The 22,339-nt window shown below is 45.3% G+C and overlaps 1 protein-coding gene across 1 annotated transcript in view; it reads right to left on the bottom strand.

Annotated features, from left to right (window-relative positions):
* Positions 1–22,339, bottom strand: part of LOC117210973 (B-cell receptor CD22) — a 314,738-nt gene that overhangs the window by 192,154 nt on the left and 100,245 nt on the right. The gene's annotated exons all lie outside the window — the stretch shown is intronic.

Raw genomic sequence — 22,339 nt, forward strand, 5'->3', positions numbered from 1 at the left:
GCGCAATGCATTTGCACGTGACGAACGAAGAGAATGGCGACGGGCGCCTCTCGACATCGCATCGGAAACGTACACGGTATCCGTAATTCCGGGGTCTGACGTGCCACACAGGCGTCGCTGATATTTCCATCGCGCGACAGAAGGAGTATACATTAAACGTGTGTTATGCAAATTTTTCGACCCATTAAACGTCCGTTTCGTCGTCGCCGCCGCTCCTCCGCCGTCCCATCATTTCGCATCTCTCCATTAGTTACAGGGGCCTCGAATGGCGTCGCATGAGCACGTCCGATAACGCGACCATTACGCTCTCTCGTAATATTTCCTCGCGTCCTGTATCGTCCTATCGTGCCGATTATTATCGGATCCAACCGCGTCGTGTCATACATTTTTCGCCGTTTTCGGCAAGCGTTCTCGCGAAGACGGATTTCGCTCCTCGATATACGCTGCACTGTGCTGTACTGTAATAACGCGAGAGAATTGATTCGAGGATTTCCAGATCGATCGATATCGCACACGGATGAGATCGTTCGTCACAGTCGAAGAAAATAAAAGCAAGAGGGGAAATGGATCGTATTTGGTTAAATTTAGCGGATTGTTAGCAAGCTACTATTTGTCGTGATAACGCGGACGATTCGTCGAAGCGTTAATGATCGAATTACTTTGAAACTATATTTAAAAATTATCCATCTTCTCGTTTGAAATTTTCCATATAACCTATCTTTCCACGCTCCGACCTACATTTCTAGCGCAACGCTGGGAAACTTTTTTCCAACAAATAGATTGCACGTTTATATCTTTCGTAGTTTCACGGATTTAACGGAGCATACTGCATATAAATATATTAGTTTCGTTCTTTCGTCTCTCGTCCTTGTTCTGCGTATAGAAACCGTATGGCATACGTGGTTCTCGTCAATTAAACGAATTACCCATTTCTGGGAACAAATGATTTATCACTTTATACGGGTCTAATAAATTTCCCGTTAATTCTCGCGCAGGAACGTTTCCGTGGTAGCAAAAAAGAAACGCGAACCCGATGCTCCCCCGACCATACTCGCGCTCTCTGTCTCTTCTCGCCCTTTTTATTTTTCATTCTCTGTCTTTCGTTCGGTGGTTTTTTCGACGCCGGATAAAATCGTTCGACGAATTTGCAAACGAAAGAAAGAAACGATGATCGTTTCGGGGCTCTTTTAACGGGATAGATATGGCCGCCTTCGCAGCACGACAAACCGCTACCAGCCAGCCGCAGGATCGTTCTCTTGAAACAATTGAGCCTCTCTTAATTTATCACCTCGCCAGAATGCAACGAATTCCACGGGAAATAAATTATCGTAGATGGCCGGGGCCCGGGAATTCGGGAAGGCAAGTAATTCACCGACGAATTTGTTCTGCCGCTACCTATCTAACCCCTGGTTCCCTCTTGGTTGCTACTTTGCCTCCTCGTCGAGTTGCCACACGCTCCGAGAAAATAACGTGCTCGCGTTAAATCATATTTATAACTACGATACTCTTTAAAAGCGTTCCTTGATCTTGCTCCTGTAATCTGCGGGAAATAAAATACATCGGGAGAATAAAACGAAATATTAAGCCACCCGTGGAATTCCGTTTGGATCTGATGGCTCAACGTATCGCGTCATATTTACGTCCACTGAAATTATATAAAATTTCCTACTTTAACAAATATCTTTTCTAGTCACGCCAATGTTTCGTATTTCCTGACATCCGAGAGACAACGATATGCAACGGGATATTGTTCCAATTTGAGCGAAACAATTCGGGTTGGGAAGGATTATATTGGGTTGGCAAGCAAATGATCGCGGATTCTGTCATTAGGTGGTAATGACAAAATCCCAATTCAATAGAACAAGGAGAGCATCGGTTAAGTGGGAGTTGTTTCCGATTTTTGAAATGAAATTTCGAGGGTGGAAGGTCGGCGTGCTCGATAAGGAAAACGATGATAAATAAGAATAAAGCGTCGGGGTATGATACTATTTGAAAAAGGAGAATCTGGGTCAAGGGGATGAGCATAAAGTATTATAGAGAGAGTTATAAGTTAAGCTTATTACTCAACAGTATAATGTAATCCTTAATTGCAAAATGTACCTTGTTACACTTTATCGGCTTCTTAATCAGCTTTCCCTCGATGTTCCCTATACTTATCGTCCGAAGATTCTTTAGTTTGCCATCGCGCTTAATCACTTTAAATTGTATTATGTGTATCGATATAACAGACGATTGTGTGAAAGCTGGAAGAAGCGCATGAAAAATGTATTCGTGGCACAGTCGCTTTCTTTTGCGGAAATCGAACAGGTATCTATTAGGTTGTCCGAAAAGTTTCTTTCGTTTCTTAAGGAGATAATAGGCGAACGACAATTTCTGTTTTATATTATTTCATTGAATTAGGTACGATCCATTTCGTTCTATTTCTATTATCACGTTCGTGTATAATTCAATAAAACAATATAAAAGAAAAAGTATTGTGCGTCTATTGTTTTCTCATAAAACGAAAGAAACTTTTCGGACAACCTAATAGATTACAAAGTAATTGCTATCCCATTCATAAATGACGACAACGTTATATTTAAGAAACTTGGAAAGTTTGAAAAAGGATTATGAAACATCGATGGAACGGAACGTATTCCGTGCCAATTAAAACAACTCTGATCCACAAACCGTCAAACTTGAAAATGGCACGAACAGTGGAAACAGCAGGAAAACTCGACACAGTTTGGCAGCAACGTATTAAGAAAAAAAGAACCACGTATATATGAGATATTTCGTCTTTACGTAGATGTTTTATTACAAAGTTACAACGAAAATACCAAAATTATAAACGAGTGGATTCTCGTCCGATCGGATGGCCGCGTTTACCGAAGTTCTCGTTCAGTATCGTCCGTGTTTCTTTTAAATACAAAATTCGCGTCGTTTCCATGCAAAACTAAGCGAAAAGCCGGTTATCTTTGCTGTAACTTTGTAATAAAGCGTCTACGATTCTACGTTTAACATGCAGTTCTTATTTTCAATCGTACAACATACCGATACCGTTTGGCGGAACAAAATGGAACATCCTGTAGATGATTGCAACGAGTTACGCGTAATTATTTTTCTATCCGAATGAAAATCGATATGAATTTTATCGAGAATACCTGTACGCGTATCGTTGGTAACATTAAACCAAGGGAATAAAAAATTCGTCGTTTTGACGGGTTTGATAATTTCAAAGTGAAAACCTCGAAGCTTCTATACTACGTACTATTCAGGAATTTCAATATACAAAATCTTCGTGCGGAATTTTTTAAAACAACTATCGCGAGGAAGGATGTTCTTAGCTTTGGTCGAAGATCAAACGTTATCACCCAGTCATCGAGTCAACGAATCGAGTCCTTTAAGCCTGACTGGCGAAGCGACAAGATCTACGGTATTACAACTGATCCGCTTATCATTCCCGGATCTCCCTTCCTCCGTACTCTCTCCGGGCTTCGTTTCTAGATCCGAAGGTTCTATTCTATTCGCACTTTAGCCCCTTCATTCCTATTTGTTCTCTCGTTCATAATGCGCGCGAACGAACGGAACGGAGCAATGCACAAGAGACTGACGGGCAAAGAGAGAGAGAGAGAGAGAGAGCATAGTGACGAGGGGAATAAGAGAAGGAAAAAAGAAGAGAAAGAGACTCGCCTCTCGGCCGTAAAAGGTTTATTGGAAAAATGAAATGACGTCGGGCAATCACGACTCATCGCTACGATATAAGCATTTTATCCTTTCGATAAAGTGTGCTGGCGCAAAGGAAAGACAGAAAGGTAGAACAACTATAGCAGCGTGGCGCGAAGGAATTACTCGTAACTTTCGTAATATGTAATATTGCGTCTTACCGTGTAAGAGTTGTCGCGCGAGCGAATGAAAATCGTGTAATATCGTTAAAGTTTATGCATCGTAGAGGAGGTCGCGCGATTCCACGTCGGTCTTCGTTCCCCGCCTCTTCGTACCGTCGACGAGTCTGCGGAATGCTGGAAAGAACGCGCTCGTATTCAACGATGTTAAATATCAAAGATCGTCCTTTGGCAAAGTGCTTGGATCGGTGATACGGTAAAATTCCTTTAAATTGTTACGGTCACCGGAGAAGTTAATAATCTGGCTAGGAAAATAAAGTAGATATTTGCGCGATACTTGCGAACAAATTGGCGATAAAATTCCGCGAGATTCGACGATGTATTATTTTTAAGCACGGTAATCGGTCCGCCTCCAACGAGGCAAAGCGTCGCGGACGTTTCATAATCGCCGTAACGAAACCCAGGACTGACTTAAACGCCATCGCCGTAATGTCGCTGCTCTAATTTGTATGGTACGAGCAAAGAAGACAACGTTCGAAGGCCAACGTGCTCGGACGATGCGACGACGAACGCGTCAAAATCGCGGAAACCGTTGTCAGCGCTGCCGCTCCTGTCGACATCCCCGATGACACGTAATTTCTGAGGCCGATTTCCGTGCGCCTGTAATTCAATGTAATAAGCCCATCGGCCGGCCCTGATACCGCATGCGATATCGTAACGGGGCCGACACGACGCCTATATCGGCTAAATACGTAGCGTATTTAGCCGCGGCCTACGTGCGCATCCGATTCCGCGGCAAGTAATCGATGGTCCTACACGGTGCGTGACGATTCAATTACGAACCGACGACGCAGACTTGCCGGAATTAACCGTGGATAAAGCCGAATCGAATTGTCACGATCGAGTGTCACGAACAGGTAGCCGAAACGGGCTCACCTGTGCGCAAAGCCCGAGGCGTACACCGAGGCCGCAACCCGTGACAGCTTTGACAAGGGTATAAATATCTGGCGTGCAAATCCGGCGTGCCGTAAATCTTTAAGTAGTCGAGCGTGGAGAAAATGGCGGGGGCTGCGAAGAAAAGGACGGTGACCAGATTTATCGAATATAACCGGGAACATGGAGCAACGGAACGCATTTATTTCGCGCTGGGGGCCGACACACGCGCACGATAAGTACGTCCTCGAGGATTTATTCTGCGTGGATATCCATCGATTTCGAAATTATACGACTCGCGAGCCCCCTGGGCGCGCACTCGCGCGTGCACGAACCAACAGGATCGGGAATAAATTCCTGGTTCCGCGGCAGTTGTGCGTGTTTCGCTTGGTCTCTGCGATGCGCCAGCCCGATCGTAGTTTCTCGCGACACCATTGTACGTTTTATCGCCCATCGAGAAGCGTTTCGGCGAAACGATCGCGAAAATCGTGATCGGCGAAGATCGAAAGTGATCGATCCTCTGTCGTGATTTTATTATCGATACAGCGATTAAATATAGTGGAATAAAATGTACGATCGTATCGACGGTGGTTGGCCATTTTATCGCATCGACGTTTGCGCTGCTTGAAATATTCTTGCGAATAGAAATGCGAAGGAAATACAAAGATCGAACGAAACCGTTGCAGCATCGAATAGTTGTTTGTCATCGAACGGCCGCAAGAAACAGCGAAGATTCCAATGGTAAAGACTTTATCGGTGGACGGCGGATTGTTTCCGAAATTTCAATCGTACTTTTCGAGCATCCGCAGCTTTCGAGCATTCGTCGTAGCGCGTTTCTGTGACCGTGTATCGCATCGTGTTTCGAACTTATTCGATCGAAACGGTCGGGGGAAATGAAAAAGAGGAAAAGAAACGCGCCCCCTTTACTGGTGCATCGTTCGTCGGGACCAGTTCCGATCGGCACCGAGCGTATCTCCTAACCCATAATTTCCAATGCATTCTCTAACCTACTTATTAAATGCCACGAGTGCACGTGCGGACTCGCTCTTCCCTCCGCTATAACTTTCCCCATCCTGACTTTTATATCTTCCCAACTGGAATTCCGTGTCTAACTTTTAAATTAGGATAACCATCGTTCTCAAGCCAACAACTACGTCTTGCCGTATGTCGCGAAATAAATAAAGACGAAATATTAAAGGACAACCGACGATGAAACATAACCGGCAGTGGGAAATGAGAATTTTATCGTAGTCGATGAGAATTTTCTCCGTGGAATATCTTTGTCAAATATTTTGCGATTCTATTGCGATCGATAGATGGATGTCCGTTGTATCGTAATTACACTTACAGTTATTAAATTTACCAAAGTTAATCCATTCGCGGTAGTCGATAGCCAACGATTAATCTTATTTCTTGCGAATTATTTAGACATTTGGAAAGATGGAGTATCAGTGCCATAACTAGTCGTTAATTTATTTCAAATTGGACGCGTAAAATCGGAAATCGATTCTCGAACGATTAACGGCCGGCATTGCGAGCTCCTCAAGACGGAACAGGGGCGAGTAGAATTTTACCGAATAATCAGACGCCTGTTGGCACACAAGCGCGCAATTAACGCGAGCGTACGATCGAGCGCGATACGTGCTACTATTTTGCGGTATAATTGCAACTCGCTCGACGGTTATTTATCCTAGTTTACGTTAACCATACTATACGCAGAAACAAACAATCCGTTATGCGATTCGCTAGACTAATATTTGATCGTGCACCCATCGAACGGTCTAGTCGGCATTTGCATGGCGAAAGCGTATTTTGTTTCTTGTAATTCGTCGTCGCTTGCTTCCATCGACGAAGAACAATCGAGTGATCAGGAAACAGAGAAGCGATCCGACGCTAGTTACCGGTCGGATTTTCGCCTGAACGGAATCGGTCGTCGAAAACGATCGCGTCGATCGAGTGCCTGCAAACGATAAAAGGATGATAATCCGTGAAACGTACGATTGCATCGCCGTTTTGACGAGCTACCGACAGCAACGTTGTATTTTCAATCGGCCACGCGCGTGCTACCTCGATTGCTCGAAACGCTCTTGCATACTGATAATGCGATATAACTTTGTTCGAATATTTGGAATGTAGTTAATCCGATACTATTTTGATAGAAAGCATTGCTGCGGCCTGTGGTATTATGCAACGTTGTTCTGTCCGCGGGCAATATGGAACATCGGTGTAACTTTGTTGGGATATTAATTCAGTTAAAAATAGCATTAAAAACGAAAGACGCGATTCGTGGCACGCAACGTTATTTCAAAATCGTCCGCGTTCTCGTCGATGCCCATCTCTGAAACATTGTATTTCAAGCGAAAAGAGGAGAAAGAAAATAGAATTATTAAAGTCTCGTGTAGAATAATACGTTAGGACCGTGAAGGAAAGCTGAAATTATATGGAACAACGTCGCCTGTTGGATTAAAATAATCAACCCATCGGCTCCGTCCGTTTTCATATTGCTGCGAACGTACGCTATTATCAAGATCACCGGTGAAAACGCTGGCGGAACAAAAGCGTATTTTCGTAAGAGCGTTCCACCGTGCCGGCAAATAAGCTGTCAAATAAAACTCAAATACCCGATACGACGCGCGCCGATCGCGCAGCGGAGCTGCATAAAGGAGATCAAAAGCTGCCGTGACACTTCCGGCCCTTGCATTCACCGTAAACGCGAACAGCTCGCGAAACCGTGCTTTCGCGGTCGAATTCCAGCCGGATCGACCGTCTTCGCTGTACGTATTTTATCGCGCGTATTCTCGTGGAAACAGGCGACGACCGCGTGGAACTCGTCGCGTATGTCTCGCGGCGCGAAAAGCTTGTCGAAACTTTGTCCGAAATTTCCGCTGGTATTCTTGAATCGGTCGACGCGATCGATATAAATTTCCTCTATTTGTAAAGCGTAAAGCACACGAATGAAACGTGGGTGGACGCGAGCAGCCTCGTCCTTTAAAACCCCTTGCCATTTGACGCGACCGCGTTGCTTTAATTAAATTCCCGTCGATCTCGCGCGTTTCTCGTGCGGCCAAGTCGGAATTCTCGTTCTCCGCGGCTGCGGGGAAAAAACGGCGACCAGAAAGGTTGGGTCGAAGAAGGAAGTCGAAGGATACTCGTTGAAAACGCGGTACAAAGAATATTCACGCCTCGAAAATGTGCGTACGCGATGACGCGGCAATGTGTGTGTTGGTTACGTACTCGTGCACGTACGTAGTATCTGTATCGACGTACAACGATTCCACGACCTCGATTAAATGCAACGGAATGGAGATTAGAGACTAAGGTAGGATAAGATACAAATGTAAGTACGGTCAACGTAGAATAAGGATCGCTGCGGTCTCGGATATTATCGACGTTGTAGAGGTGTACAAGATCGAGAATGTCTCATGCATCTTGGAATTCTCGGGTTTCAGCAGTGTCGGGGGATACGTTAGACTGGAAACCATCGAAGCAAGAAAACTCGCAGGCACACAGATTCTCTTGCCGTGGAGTAATTGCTCGAACTATGTATACGTAGAGCGGCACTATAGAAGTTGAGGGTGAACTTGCAATTTATCGCGGTGAAATTTTCATGGTAAAAAGTTTGAAATAAAAATAGTTACGTGCAAATGGTTTCGTATTTCCTCGTACGAACAATTACACGTAAAAGCTTCGTCCTTTGCGCTCTCGTGAAAAATCCAATCGAGTAAATTTGATCGGTTTAATAACCACGCCGATCCAGCCCTTCTATCTATCCAACTATCGTCGGTTTTTACAGCGAAACTTTTTCCTCCCCCGGTGGCGGACAATCGTCGGATCGTCAATGAAGTGAACCAAAGAGGAACCGGAGGAGCAGCTTGTCGACGAGAGAACGGCACCGCTCAAATATCGCAATATCCGGCCATATCTGATCGAAGTTTCTATTTTCCCAAAGTCGCGCTCCATCAAAGTTTCGTCGAGCGTACATCGCGAACGAGAGAGAAGGAGAAATAGAGAGAGAGAGAGAGAGAGAAAGAGAGGGAGCTGGAGATGGCGAGGGTGGCCGAGACGAAGAGAAGTTTGTAGGTCAACGGTGTAATAGACCGCACGGAGATAGGAGGACAGAAGAAACGCGAGATTGGAGGAAAGCAGAAGAATCGGTTTTGGAGCGTGACTGTAAATTAGAATCCTCGTGCCATAAAGTAAGAAAGGCTGGGGTGGCAATGGTTTGGCCACGGGTTGATACAGAAAATGCCGCTGGTCGAACAGAAAGGGGCAACGACGGCGGTTGTCTGGCAGCGAGGAGGACGAACCAGGGGGGTTGGGTCTCGCTCTAACGGCACAGATTGTTAGTGGACATTCAGAACTTTCCACTCGTGACTATTGCTTCCCCTTGGAAGTTTTCTCGATGTTTTCGAGCCGGCGTCGCGATGGGAACCACCTCGAACCTCTTTCTTTCCTTTCCACTGATATATAGCCGCCTTCCTCTTCGACCCGTAGCCTCTGATCGCGCTATCGAATCGCAGCTCGTGTACCTCCTATTGATTTCTGGATTCTTCCAATGTTCCATCTAACCAACGGAAACTTGGACCTTTCGTTTATCCGGAATTCCGATAATAATCGATCGCGATAGTTTGTCCGCAAGTAATTCGACCTTTTTCCTACAACTGCGATTTGCGTATTTTTATTCGATCGATGGATCCTGTTTTTGTCTCACAACCGTTTACGCGCTGTTTGATTTTTCGAGCTACGTAAACACGTGACGCAAGTTTAAACGTGAAATAATTAGTCACTCAGTTGCCCCTGCCCCTTTTCGTCTCCCAGCGCTGCGTTTCTGTTTCTTTATACAATTTCCCGAATCTATGAAAAAGTTATCAATTATACGAGTACGTCTTCCAATTTTCCACCCTACTTGCCTGTTAAAGCAACGAAGAACGTCGAGATTCTTCCAATTAAAAGTTGTACAATTTTGAACAACTCCGACGACACCTGGCTGATTTTTTACTCGCCCGCCCTCTCTCCTATTGCCTGGTGTTTTTCATTAAAAACTGTAGTACAACAGTTCGGAATCGAACGTATCGATGGCGCAAACATTCCGCCCAGCCAATGGAACATAACAAATTTAATTAAACACGCAACTGTATCGCACAGATTGGAGAAAAAATGAGGCAATTGAAGGGCCAGAATGCTGCGAAGGTCCGAATTTTCCACTACGTAATTATCCGCCAAACTTTCTGTATACAATTTAGCAATTTATAGGATCGTTGCTGGGGTCAGGATGTTATTAAATTTTGCGTTACACGAGGTGAAATTAGACGTAATTCCGTGGGAAAGTATACGTAATGAAGCGGTTCAACGAGGATGGAGAAACGTGGCACATCGTCGTGCATCTCGAGCAGAAAACACGCTCGGTGAACGGTTAATTCCAGTGTCAATAAAGCAGAATCATCCAATTACAGACGCCGCTCGGGCAACATCGTCGACCGGCATGGTCGATTTCTAAATCGGAAAGTAGGAATACAAGTTGGGCGAGGAAAGGAGAAGGAAAAGTGGAAAGGAGGAGAACCGGGCGGAAAAGAGTTCGAGGGCGGCTAATGCCAAAATTAAAGCCAATGAACCGATTCGCAGAGGGAACGAAAACAGTTCGATAAGGTCGCTTTTCTGCTTGGAAACTTTCCGTGATCTTTTAATTAAAATCGGATCGATATTGCTCGATATGGCGAGGATCGCATAGGGAAAAGAGATTGTATTGTTAACTTTTCGGATATCGCGGTTGATAAATACGTGCGAAATCTTGTCATAAATATTCGTAAACGATCGCAAAATATATCCTTAGCCTGTATATGGTTTGCGAATACGAGATATTTCTGTATTCGAAGAGAGAGAGAGAGAGAGAGAGACGAGAAAGAAAGAGGAGAAAGGAACGTGGAAGAGAGAATAATTACTCTTGTGCCATTTAACAGAATTATGTGCTAAAATTAGCCAGATGTTAAAAGCGGAGGAAGGAAGTTTAATGTCGGCGCGATAGACGCGAAACCAAAGAGATTCCGAAGTGCAATTTTTTTGATTGCTCGTCCAAGGGTTTGATCCAGAGATTAAAGAGAAATTATCGCGATACCGCTGCGCCGTCGACGTAATTAAACGTTTTTATTTATATATATTAAACGATGAGAACAAGCGAATACATACGCACGCTGATCGCGATACAGAACGATCGCTCAGCTGAACGAGATAATTACGATACAGCGAAGCGTTACTCGTACTAGGAAACGAGGAGGGAAGAAAAGGTGCAGACACAGATCGACTAAACGGTGGAGATGGAAACGAATATTAACAACCGGTGCACCCTGTACACAATATTAATGTACTCGGTCGCGAACGACATAGAAATACATCAAAGAGAGCCGCGCATAAATGCACTGGAAATCAAAGAGACGAATCCGAGAATGGAAAATCGCTACACAATAACGTCTATCAGCGGGAAACGAGATGCCGTACAAGCGTAATTGATTGCAACGAAAGCTGAAAAACGGCGTGGCACGGCGCACGCCAGAATCAATTAAATATTTCCGTCGATGAGACGGTCGAGCGAGTCGGAAGAGGCGTGCATGCTCCAAAGGTCAAAAGTGATCGGCTGATCGATCCCAATTAAATTCCCATAAAAGATTCCATCGAACCTTGAGGATTTCTAGGCTTCTCGTCCAGCGGAGGCTGCCTTCAGACGAACTTCGTCGCTAATTGTAAGTTACCTCGTTATCGAGGATTTCGTGGATCGTCGAAACGACACGACACCAATGACACGGCATGTGCAACCAAACACGCGGTTTCCTTTCCTTCTTTCGATTCGAAGATCGTCCCCTGTGTTTCGTCGAAGGTGTTGAGAATTGTGCTTCGAGAGCCGCTTATAGGCAGCGACCACGCGACGACTTCCGAGTCCGACACCCCATATATCCGGCATGCAAATGATGCGTATGCGAGTGCTATCTGTGGTCAATAATATATTTTCTCGTTATCGGCAGAACATTTTCTGTTGATTTTATCGACATATTGGATTCATCGCTTCTTAAAGTTACTCGTTGTTGAAACAACATCGAAACGTTTCACGCAATATATTTCAAACATCCAAACGATCGTATAGTGTTTCATGCCGAAAAATCTATTAAATCCATTGGCAGTGAAACGGTATTTCATATACGGATTTTGTAAGAATTATTGTTATTTAGGACTTAGGAAAACGTATATACAGCGACCACGCACACTGTGCGTATTTCTGGCGCGCGTTTCCGTTCAGTGACAGTACTTCGGCGGACTGGACTGCCGAAACGAAAGGGTTAATCGCCGAAATAAACGTATAAGAACACTTAGATTGCACCTTGCACTTAGATAGAATCGATATGAAAATAGTTTCAGATTTATTTAATATTCGATTTACAAGATATTCGTCGATATATATTCGCACGGGTCTCAGCACTCTCTTTGTCTCGCCATCTTCTTTACCACACTACCAACGGAACAGTTGCATTCTTCTGTTCTACGAGACGCTGTGCACGCACATACTCCCACATACTCATACTCATATATACGTGTCACTACTACGCGGCTAATCTACTGTAGCACACGAAATCACACATATCTCGATAGAAGGCAAAAGGTTGTAGAGGTGCAGGGGAGTGGTTTCCTTTGAGAAAGAATAAGGAGCGAAAAGGGAGGCCCGAACGTTATGCAAATCTTGGGCAGAGGTAGTAAAACGGAGACGTAAAGACCCGTTTGGTTCCTTATTCTTAAGGCCGGCAACTCTCGTAAATTCGACCTCGTCCTTTATCAACGAGATCCATCCCCGCCTCTTACACTGCGTTTTCCTTCGTATCTGTTTTACGCGAGCCATTGTCAGTCGGTCCTAACGTATAACCTTTAACCTTTACTCTCCTTGTTTCTCTACGTCGCGCCATGTTGTCCTATATACGACTGGAATATCGCATCAGGTATAGGTCCAAGACGTGAGCTGGAATATTGTAAAAACCTGTCGCGTTTCCATATCTTTTTAAAAGAACAGCAGGTTGCCCTATTAAATTTACTCGTCACGCTTTTTATCACGTACGATATTACAAAAATTCTTTCATCCGTATCTTCTACTCTCCATTTTCTTTTAACAGTTTTCCTTCGATTCGTCGTTGGACACTGTCGATACGCGTTCATTTAAAATCTCGCGCAAACAAACGATCGATACACCGCCGATATCGTTGGCCGGCAAACGATCGGGGCCCGGAAGTATGCGACATTCGATTATCGCGTTATTCAAATACCCAACTAAATCCATTAATGTTCGCGCTAATTAATTTATACTTCCGCCGCGGTTTAAGCTTTTAATAATTTATCCGATGCTGATTCACGACGATAATGCAAGTTTGGTAACGTATGGACGGTCCACGCACCGTTCCCCTCCCCGTTCGTCCACTCTACAACCCTGGTCCTCCGTAATTTTCATCGGGATTTTCCTCGTGCAAACATTTAAGTAACCTAATTGATGAAACTGATGCCAGGAGGCCGGGAGAGCGTTGCGAGCCGGGATAATGCGAGCTCTAAATCGGCCGTCGAGAAAAATGGCGTTTGAAAAATGGCTACTGTGAAATCGCAGAACGATACAAACGTTCGAGGGATAATATTTCTCGCGTCGCTAGTGGATTATCGCAGTTGCAGTGCCGATGGAATTCCTTTAATCTAACGTATGTATGTAAATAAAATTTTCGAATGTCATAAATCGACCCTTGTACGAATGAACGATCCGCAGCTGCTTTTTAAAGAGAAGAACGAAAAAATATTAGAGTGAAAATTCACGTGTCATTCGAATAGACATTTTCTCGATAATATTTCTTTCGCCAACGTTCCATAGCATTCTTCTAATTGAATCGACCGACTCGTTGCATAAATTGTTTTGCACGTACAATCGCGATAAAGCGTGAATATTTCGCGAGAGACGCCGCGCGTTCCGTACGCGAAAAATTAGTCGAACGCATCATACAAATATTTAAATGTTCAACGGCAGCTGTCAATAACGTATTTATTTGATAATATTTACGGTTTTCCTCTACGTCCTTATACACACGTACGCGTTCTACGTGATTTCGGTTTTTATTATAAAATCAATCATAAATATCGTCCTTGACAAAATATTGGATCGTCGCCAACCAATGGGATTCGTTCGGTTCTGCGAACGCATCTTTGCACGGCCGAAAAAGCTGACTCTCGACTTTGACTAAAATAATTACGCGATTCCCAAGAATCCTTCGTCGTCCTTCGCCTTTTCCCACGATCGTTTGCCCTGCTTTAAACAACATACGTCCAACCGAACGAATATATCAAAGATTTCCCCAAACGTTTCCAATTACCGATCCTCCCAATCCCTTACGTTCGACCGTAATAAATTATCTTCGGTTTTATATAGAAAAACGGGATTGTATAGTAGTTCTACGCGTAAATTAGGTCGCGAACAAATATACTCGAGGTGGTGTTAGATGTAAGCGCCCAAGAAATATTCTCGATGTTCAACAATAAAGGTTTATTTGACAATTAACAGTCAGCAATCAACGATCAACGATTAACAATCACGCTTCTCGAATGTGTTTGCTTCGCTGTTACGCTAGACCCTTCGCACTTCGCTGCTCGAGAGGGAATGAGTCTTTTCTTTTTCTTTGTCGCCCCTCAATATTCCCACTAACCACGCGTTTATTAGGCGTCCACGACCGTTGCCACGCACGCCTTCTTCTCGAACATCCGGCGGAAGGACCGTTGGGATATTGATGGCACATTTAGGCACTTCGCTTCGGCGATATACATCGTTGCCGAGTGTCGCGAAGCCGTCGGAAAGTTCCGTCGTCGCGTGCCGCCACATACTGAAAAATAATTCTTAAACGTGCATTTCGTTTCAAATGTAGAACATACGAAGCGACTTGGCGACCCAATATAAGCAGCTTTCTCTCTTGATTCTCCGTACGATTATTCCATTCTACGATTACACGCGCTCTTCGCAGATATTCCTAGAAATCGGTCACGTTCGCGTAAATCCTGGCGCCTCGATGTAACCTTCTTTCATCCTCCAATCTCAATCTCTTGATTCTTCGACGCTTCTCCAACGTCGTTAGAGAGATCCGCGTGAAATTCCCACTTCAACGATAGATACATTCGGTCCGAAGCGATCGTTGCTTCTGGCATTGGAGTATTAAAATTTGCCACAGTTCTTTTAACCTTTGCCCGTGTTCCCGTAAAAGCTAAAAGTCTACGATTCTCAAACTAATTATCGATGGTTCGCTGCTCTCTGGTGATTACCGTTAAAGAACTCGCGCGCTCAAAGCGACTTTTCGACGCGCGGACCCACGAATCAGAGGTGGCAAAGTCGAAATTACTGGAAATTTCGAGGCCGCTTTGACGAAGGAACAGTTGCCTTTCGTGGATGCGTGTGCATTCGTGTGCCAACGTGTCCGAACGTCGATGCAATTAGGAAACAACTGCGTTGGCGGCCAGCCACCCGGTTCGTCGGATAATTGGTTTCCTCTTACCTCGTTGTCTCGATTGCCGCTCAAACGATGTTCGCGAACTGCTAATTGGCACCGCGTGTATTCCCTGCCTATCTTTCCCTGTTTCGCCCTTTTCTTTCCTCGTCCTTCTTTTGTACAGTTGCGCTCGTCGTGCACGCGGCGCGGTAGATTAACAAGAACGCTGGACGAACGATGAGAAAAGAGAGAGAGAAAGAGAGAGAGATGGATTGTCTGATCGATTAACTTACCAACGATTGAAGCGATTTCCTTCGTAAAAGCTTCGTGTATATCCGCGACCATGCGCGAGTGATTCAACCGCTAAAGAAAATAACTCGAACTGTGTCCGTGAAATCGACTTTCTTTTTTCTTTGTCTCTTCGATTCTTCGTTTTATCGTCTTTTCGCAGGAAAGCTTGGGAAATAGCTAGAGTGGAGAGTCGAAGCGACGAGCAGCCACGCGCTCATTTCTATCCGCTCTTTTTGCGACGTGGTCGCAAAGATAGATTGAAAATTACGAACGAAGATAACTCGTGCGAATCTGTTCGCTAAACATAGTTCTTTTATACGTCTGGTATTTCGTCGCGTTGCACATTCCTCCGCTGCTACAGATAGCTTCTCTACAAACAAATTTCTCCATTGCTCGAGGCAAAGAGGCGACAGTATTATTTGGTTGCGCGTGAATTCAATAGCCTATAGTTGGACCTCTCGGAAACGAGTTCACGTGGAACGAGCGCAATCAGTTTGGAAAATTCCTCTTTTTCGATAGCAAACCTGCTGCGTTCGGCTCGTACGAATACCACGCGCGCTGCTCCCTATATTAACCCATATTTTCGACGCTAGCAATCGTTCGCTTTTCAATGGCGTTCGCGACCGCCACGGCTGACTTGCAGCACTTTGAAAAAATGTACGCGCTGACGAAAATGCAAGCAAACGCGGCGAGGGTGTCGATAAACGGTCCATTAGTCCGATCGAAAATGGCCATTTGCCGGCCGCGTTACGTAAAACATAATACGTTGCGCGTTGAACGGTGAATTTGGCGAAAAGTTTCCACGCTGGAGCATCGATGGAGCGGCGAGTTGGCGCGATCGCCTGCTGTCTTCGCAAAATACAATGTACCTTGTCGCTATAAATATCCAGCCTAAATATTTGCGCATCAATATCGGCCGTGATATTTATTAGCCTGTGTAAAAGCCGATGGGCTTGGATTTTACGGAAACGCGGACCTGTTACGGCCGAATGCGCATCTAGCGGGACGCCAGCGAATCTATAGAGATGCACGGTAAGAGGGAAAAGTAAGAAGTAGCTCGGCCAGGCGGTGCGCTATGGCTGCAAGACGGGCCGCGATAAAGGAATTTATGTCCACGCGAGATTTACGTCCCCTTATGCTTTTACAAGATACGCGACGTTGGAGGTTACGGTCCCCGGCACCGCACGATACGTCGCTTTGTACGATGCTGGTGGAGTTTGTATGCGGCGTACGTGTGCCCGGCTTGCTAGCCGGCGTTGGTCACCGGCGCTAGAGAACGGGTTTGAGGCAAATACGAGGGCAGAAAGGCAAAGAGAGACGAGAAAAAGGCGAAGGAAACGGCGAAGATATAGGAGATTGGGGACTCCGGGGAAGCGAGTCGAGAAAGCGGAAGAAACGCCGTGGAGGGAAAAAAGCTGGAAGAAAGCGGAGGATGAGAGAAAGATAGGGGGGGGAGGGAATGCGGATGAAAGAGGGCGAGGAGAAGAAAAGAGAAATATAGAAAAAGAGAAGACGCGTGAGAATAGAAAATAGTGGCAAGAGGAGAATAGGGAAAAACATGGAGGAAGATCGAAAGTAAGAGAATATAGGGCGAACGTATATGGAACGTAGAAGAAAAGAGAAGTATGGAGGAAGCGGAGATCTATAAGAACGTAGAGCGATGGCAAGAAAAGGAAATGGTATTTCGAAAGTATATCCCAGTCGGTGCGAAGACCTCGCGATTTCCAAAGGTCCGACTGCAATTTTTTCGTATAAATTTCAAAGGATTCCCCAAGGCGGAAACGGAACCATGAGCACGAGAAAGCGCAAGACAAACGCACACGTATCCCACGAGAGAGCATAAATGTAAGAAAAGGGAACGAAAGAATAATTCGAGTCTGAGACCGGATGATAGTTCCGCGATATCGTACGGTCACCTTTGCATAAGCCTGCTTTATGCTTTTATCGGAGACAATCTCGAAAAGGTTCGGCCTCCTTTTGTAGAAGCATCGGTCGCGATTCACCTGCTGCAACCCGTGTCTTCTAAAGCCCTTCTTTCCTCGACTGTGTGCAGCCCTTTCGAGATGCCTGGCAAGAACGCGCCAACCCTTAACCGAGTTTACTTCCACCCGACACCACTTCCACGAGATCTCACCGCCTCTTTCTTTCCCGCCACTTCACACATGCTATTCTCGCTCGATTTTCCTTGAGCACCGTTGGCCCCGTGATGGCTCTCCAACGTCTACCCACCCTCCATCGCACGATCCAATTGAATTTGTAGAGGCGCACGCATAAACGGTGTTTATATTCGACGGTGCGGATGAAAAAGACGGCGAGCGCGATTCAGCGGACATGGTCGATGCTTCGGCTGCTAATTTTCGCGATAATCTCGAGTAACGGAGGACTCGTCGGGACGCTGGAAGGCTGGCGATCGCAGTCGAAATGCTTCGCGCGAAACTATTCGAACATTCCCACTTTGAAATTACGATAAAATATTTCTATACAGTGAACGTGAAAAGCATTTGCACCGCGTTGTATTTGTTATACGTGGAACATATGTAGGTACTAAAATATTACAATTAGGTTCAAGTATAGCAAAGAATGTAAGGGATATCGTCTTATGCGTTGTTCCACCTTCTGCCAACTATATTTATAACACGCGCCATCGATTGATTCATATTCTAGCAAGAGCTCTGAATCTGCTTTTTACAAGCAGTCGAAACGCAGACATAACGAAGCACGCGAAAGGGAAAAATGGCGCGAACGATCATCGGTGCTGTTAAGCTTCGGCAACGGGAAGTAACGAGAAAGTCGGTGCCAGGCCGCGATAATCACGGTAGCACTCAAACGGTAGTTGCATAAGTCTAGCGAGCGAAGTGTTGGCGCGAAACGCGACGGATCTCGATCGACGACGAGAAACGAAATATTTCTCGACGGAGACAGCAAGGGAAACCGTTAGACTGCAGAAAGCGTAGTAAGTCTTTGATAAGCAACAGCCACCGTGGAAAGGAAGAAGAAGAGTGCGCTCTATTGAATGACGCGCGATAAAAGAGTGCGGCGACTCGCTTGAATGCGGCCAAAGTTAGCGGAACGCCGCGAGAACGCGAACGGAGACGAAAAAGAACGAAGAGCGGAGAGTCTACGAAGAACGAGAACGGAGAGAGATACGGAACGAGAAACGGGAGAGGGTGGGACGCGAGAAGTTCCATCGCAATGGAACAACGCTTGCGAGCAGCGTGTAACGTGTAGCCGGAACGAGTAAACAAAAAGAAATCTCTCACGGGTAAGCTTCATTAAACAGACGCCGAGGGGGCAGGAGGGTGTTATAGGCGGAAAGCAAGATGCGAATGGTAGAACGGGGGTGGTAAAGAGGATCGTAGTACCACGATGCAATGGGAAATAAAAAATGACATAGAGAAGAGGATAGCAAGAAGAAAGAGAGACGAAAACGATAAGAAAGGAAGTGGGAAAGAGGAACGACAGACAGAGAAAGAGAGAGAGTGATGGTAGGGCGAAGGGGCTGGCATAAACTGTCCCCTTTGTGCGGGAAATTGCGTTTTAATTCCCGCATTCAGGGTTCCCCGGTACCAGCCGGCAGTGCTCGTATACACGCCATACACGACTTTCATGCATTTTACATGGTCAGCACCTGCCGGCACATTGCGCCGCGCTGTGTGTAAAGAGTCGTCGAGAGAGCACGATGGCCACAGCTCGAAAGAGCCGCTTATCAACGGTCAGGAACCTCTTTTGGACTTTTACCACGTCGATTTGCTAGTCATGGCCAATTGGCTGAACAATAAGCATTACGGTGGAAAGTACGATTGCCGTGCGTGAAAGGTTCGTGATAAAGCCACCAATGGCTCCGTGTAATTAACAGTAGTGGACGCTCTTGAATAACCGTGCGACGATTCGGCAAACGACGAGAAAAAGTCGGGACGCTGTGATCGGTGCGAGGTAATAAAGCTTCCACGGAATAAAGATGATCGTAGAAATTCACGTACTTTGGAAAAGATTACAATTTTATTTAAGAAATTGTCGCGTTCCAAATACGTTTGGGGGCCTGAGATTCTTAAATCTATCAGATTGCCGCGTTATAACCCTTGCTAAACGTGTAAAATCCTCTTTGATCGTCGTGAAGATCGCAATTACTCGGGTATAAATCAAAAGCGCGAACATAAAGAAACGGAAGGGAGCAAGGGACTGGAAAGAATTTGTCATCGTTGTAGCCTAACCCCGCACCGTACTCGCGTTCCCCCTTGATTGCGCGAAACTGTAGCACGTCCAATCTCGCGGCGAAAATCTTTTCATGCGGTGGTTCTGATGCAAGAAGAGCGGTAGCAAAAATTTATCGGCGCGTTCGAGCTAAATGGGTCCCTCGGTAGATGAGGCCTCGTTTATTAGTAATCGTGCAAATCTTTCGAGAGCACTCGGCGAGAGGGTCAACCGGCCAGAAACCGTACGCGGTTCGCAGAGGGGTGAAAAAGCGAGAAAGAGAAGGCTAAGCAGAAGGACAGAACTGAACAAACCGTAGATAAGGGTTGCTGGTGATTGCCCCATAAAATATGTATGCTACGAGCGTCGACCTTTTTCTTTTCTTCCCCCGTACTCTTCTGCGCGCTCGCCCACCTCCGCGAATTTTCTTGCTTTTTATACGCAGCACGGACGTCTTCGATCCCTGGAGCAACGAGCGACACCGATGTCGAGACATAGTGGATTCATGCGAGTCTCTACGTACATGCGAGACTTTACGTGCCTTATATGGGGTGTCTCGCGTTGTTAGAATCAACGTTGCAGACTTGGACGGGAAATTGCTAGTAAAATCGGAGAATTCTCTGCTTTAAATAACCGAGCGTAGCAGTAACGTTGAGAAATGGCAAAGTACCCTAACAAGAATAAAGATAAAACACGGAAGAGCGAAAGAAGTATCGTAGAATATTCAAGGAAGTAGTATATAGTCCGTAGTTGGACACATTTTTCGAACAATGCCGACACGCTATACAACATTTTTCTACAACTTTCATCGCTTTCACGGGAAACATTTTTCGCGCAAACGAAGAATTTTTTACTTACGTAATAAAAAAAGGCGTTCGAATTACAATGCTGTTCTCATCCCTTTCAAGAGCAACGTGAAATCTTCCATGTAATATGCAAGACCCTTTCATTTCGCTATGAATTTTAACAAGAACGTACTCCATGAATCTTAATGTATTCGTGGCGAATCTTTCGAGATAAAATTAACGGAACACCCTGTATGTACCAGTATGAGTTCTCCCACATGCTACTCTCTCTCTCTCTCACACACACACACACACACACACACACACACACACACACACACACACCCTTTGCCTACGACTACACTGTTTGTTTCTGTCTGTCGAACTTTGGACCTTCCTCCACCGAGTCGCCTATCCCTCCTTTTTTTTCTCTCCTCCTTCTTTGTCATCGTATATCGGCCCCATGACGCTCTTTGCCAGAAGGGCTCTAAAGGGAGAAGACCCGCACCGATGCCAATATTCCCCTGCCGATGAAAACAGAAACTCAATGGAACCGTGGCAATCTCTCGCCTCCCTTTGCTCGCCCAGATGCAAATTCGGATATGCGTCTTCGAGAGTCTGTCTGCCGCAACGACGGATAGGTGTCGGCGAACGCCGAAGAATATTTTCGCATCGCGGATTCGCGTTTTACCCTCCTCTGCTTTTTCCCGTCCAATGTGTCCAATCCTCGGGAATTGACGAATGGAAAATCGCAACACGATTGCGCGGTTCTCTTAAAAGAAACGAATATCTGTCCCGTTGAACGACGTGCCTAAGAGATTATCTACGAATTAAACGAGCGCGAAATTTCAACGAAAATGTTACGACGAACGGTCGCGGGGCGGTCGTTCAACGATTTTCCATAAAACGGAAAATTACAAACGAATCCATGCAAATTACAATTCGAATATACAATGGGCATGCAAAATGTTTCATAATAACGCTCGTTAATTTCTTTTTAACGAGTCGTGTATGCAAAGTATCAGATGCATACGTTGCTCTTTACGCGCAAGAAACAAACAAACGTTCGCGAATAATGCAATTGTTTTCTGCTTATTTATTACGATGTATTTCTCCCTTTAGACTGGCTAGTGACTCGGCTAAGCGAATGGTATAACAGGGCGCGAGCACGAGCATGTTAAAATGTCATGTTACGCGATAACGTACATGCTTGCTCGTACTATAACAGCTTAAGCTTCTGTATCTAATCGTGCTTCGAAAAGTTGACCGATATTACGAAGCTCGAACGTGCAGAGCACGTGACGGAAACACGCGGACCGATTATCGAAAGATGGAGGGAAAATGTGGCAAGTGTTTAAAGAAACCACGGTGCACGTTGTTCAGAGCGCGGCGTCCAACTTGCCACGCGTAGAATTAAATTACGTTGGAGAACCATCGGCTCGTACAACCAAGACTAATACGCGTAGAAATCGGACTTCCGTTTCGGAAATATTTTCGATCCAACCGAGCCGGGCTTCCTTCAACGGCGTACGAATTCAACGAGGAAATTTTCCGAAGCGGTGTACGAGCATCTGAAATTTAGATGCACGCGAATTTGTTGGTTTCGCGAAAAACCCATACGAAACGTCGACAAAGAAAAACGAAGAGAGTAGTAGCGTGAGAGACGGAGAAAAGAAAAGGGAAAGATGGAAAAAAGCGAATAGCTAGCGAGCATTGACTGTACATTATAAATTCAAGTTTGCATACCGAGTTTCGTTCGTAACGATATTCCTCGATGCGGCGCACGAAATATCCGTTTTATACAAAAGAAGAACAGCGGAGTAAACCGTAGGTA

Source organism: Bombus bifarius, unplaced genomic scaffold, assembly GCF_011952205.1.
Source record: "Bombus bifarius isolate JDL3187 unplaced genomic scaffold, Bbif_JDL3187 scf7180000008213, whole genome shotgun sequence".
Taxonomy (NCBI): Eukaryota; Metazoa; Arthropoda; class Insecta; order Hymenoptera; family Apidae; genus Bombus; species Bombus bifarius.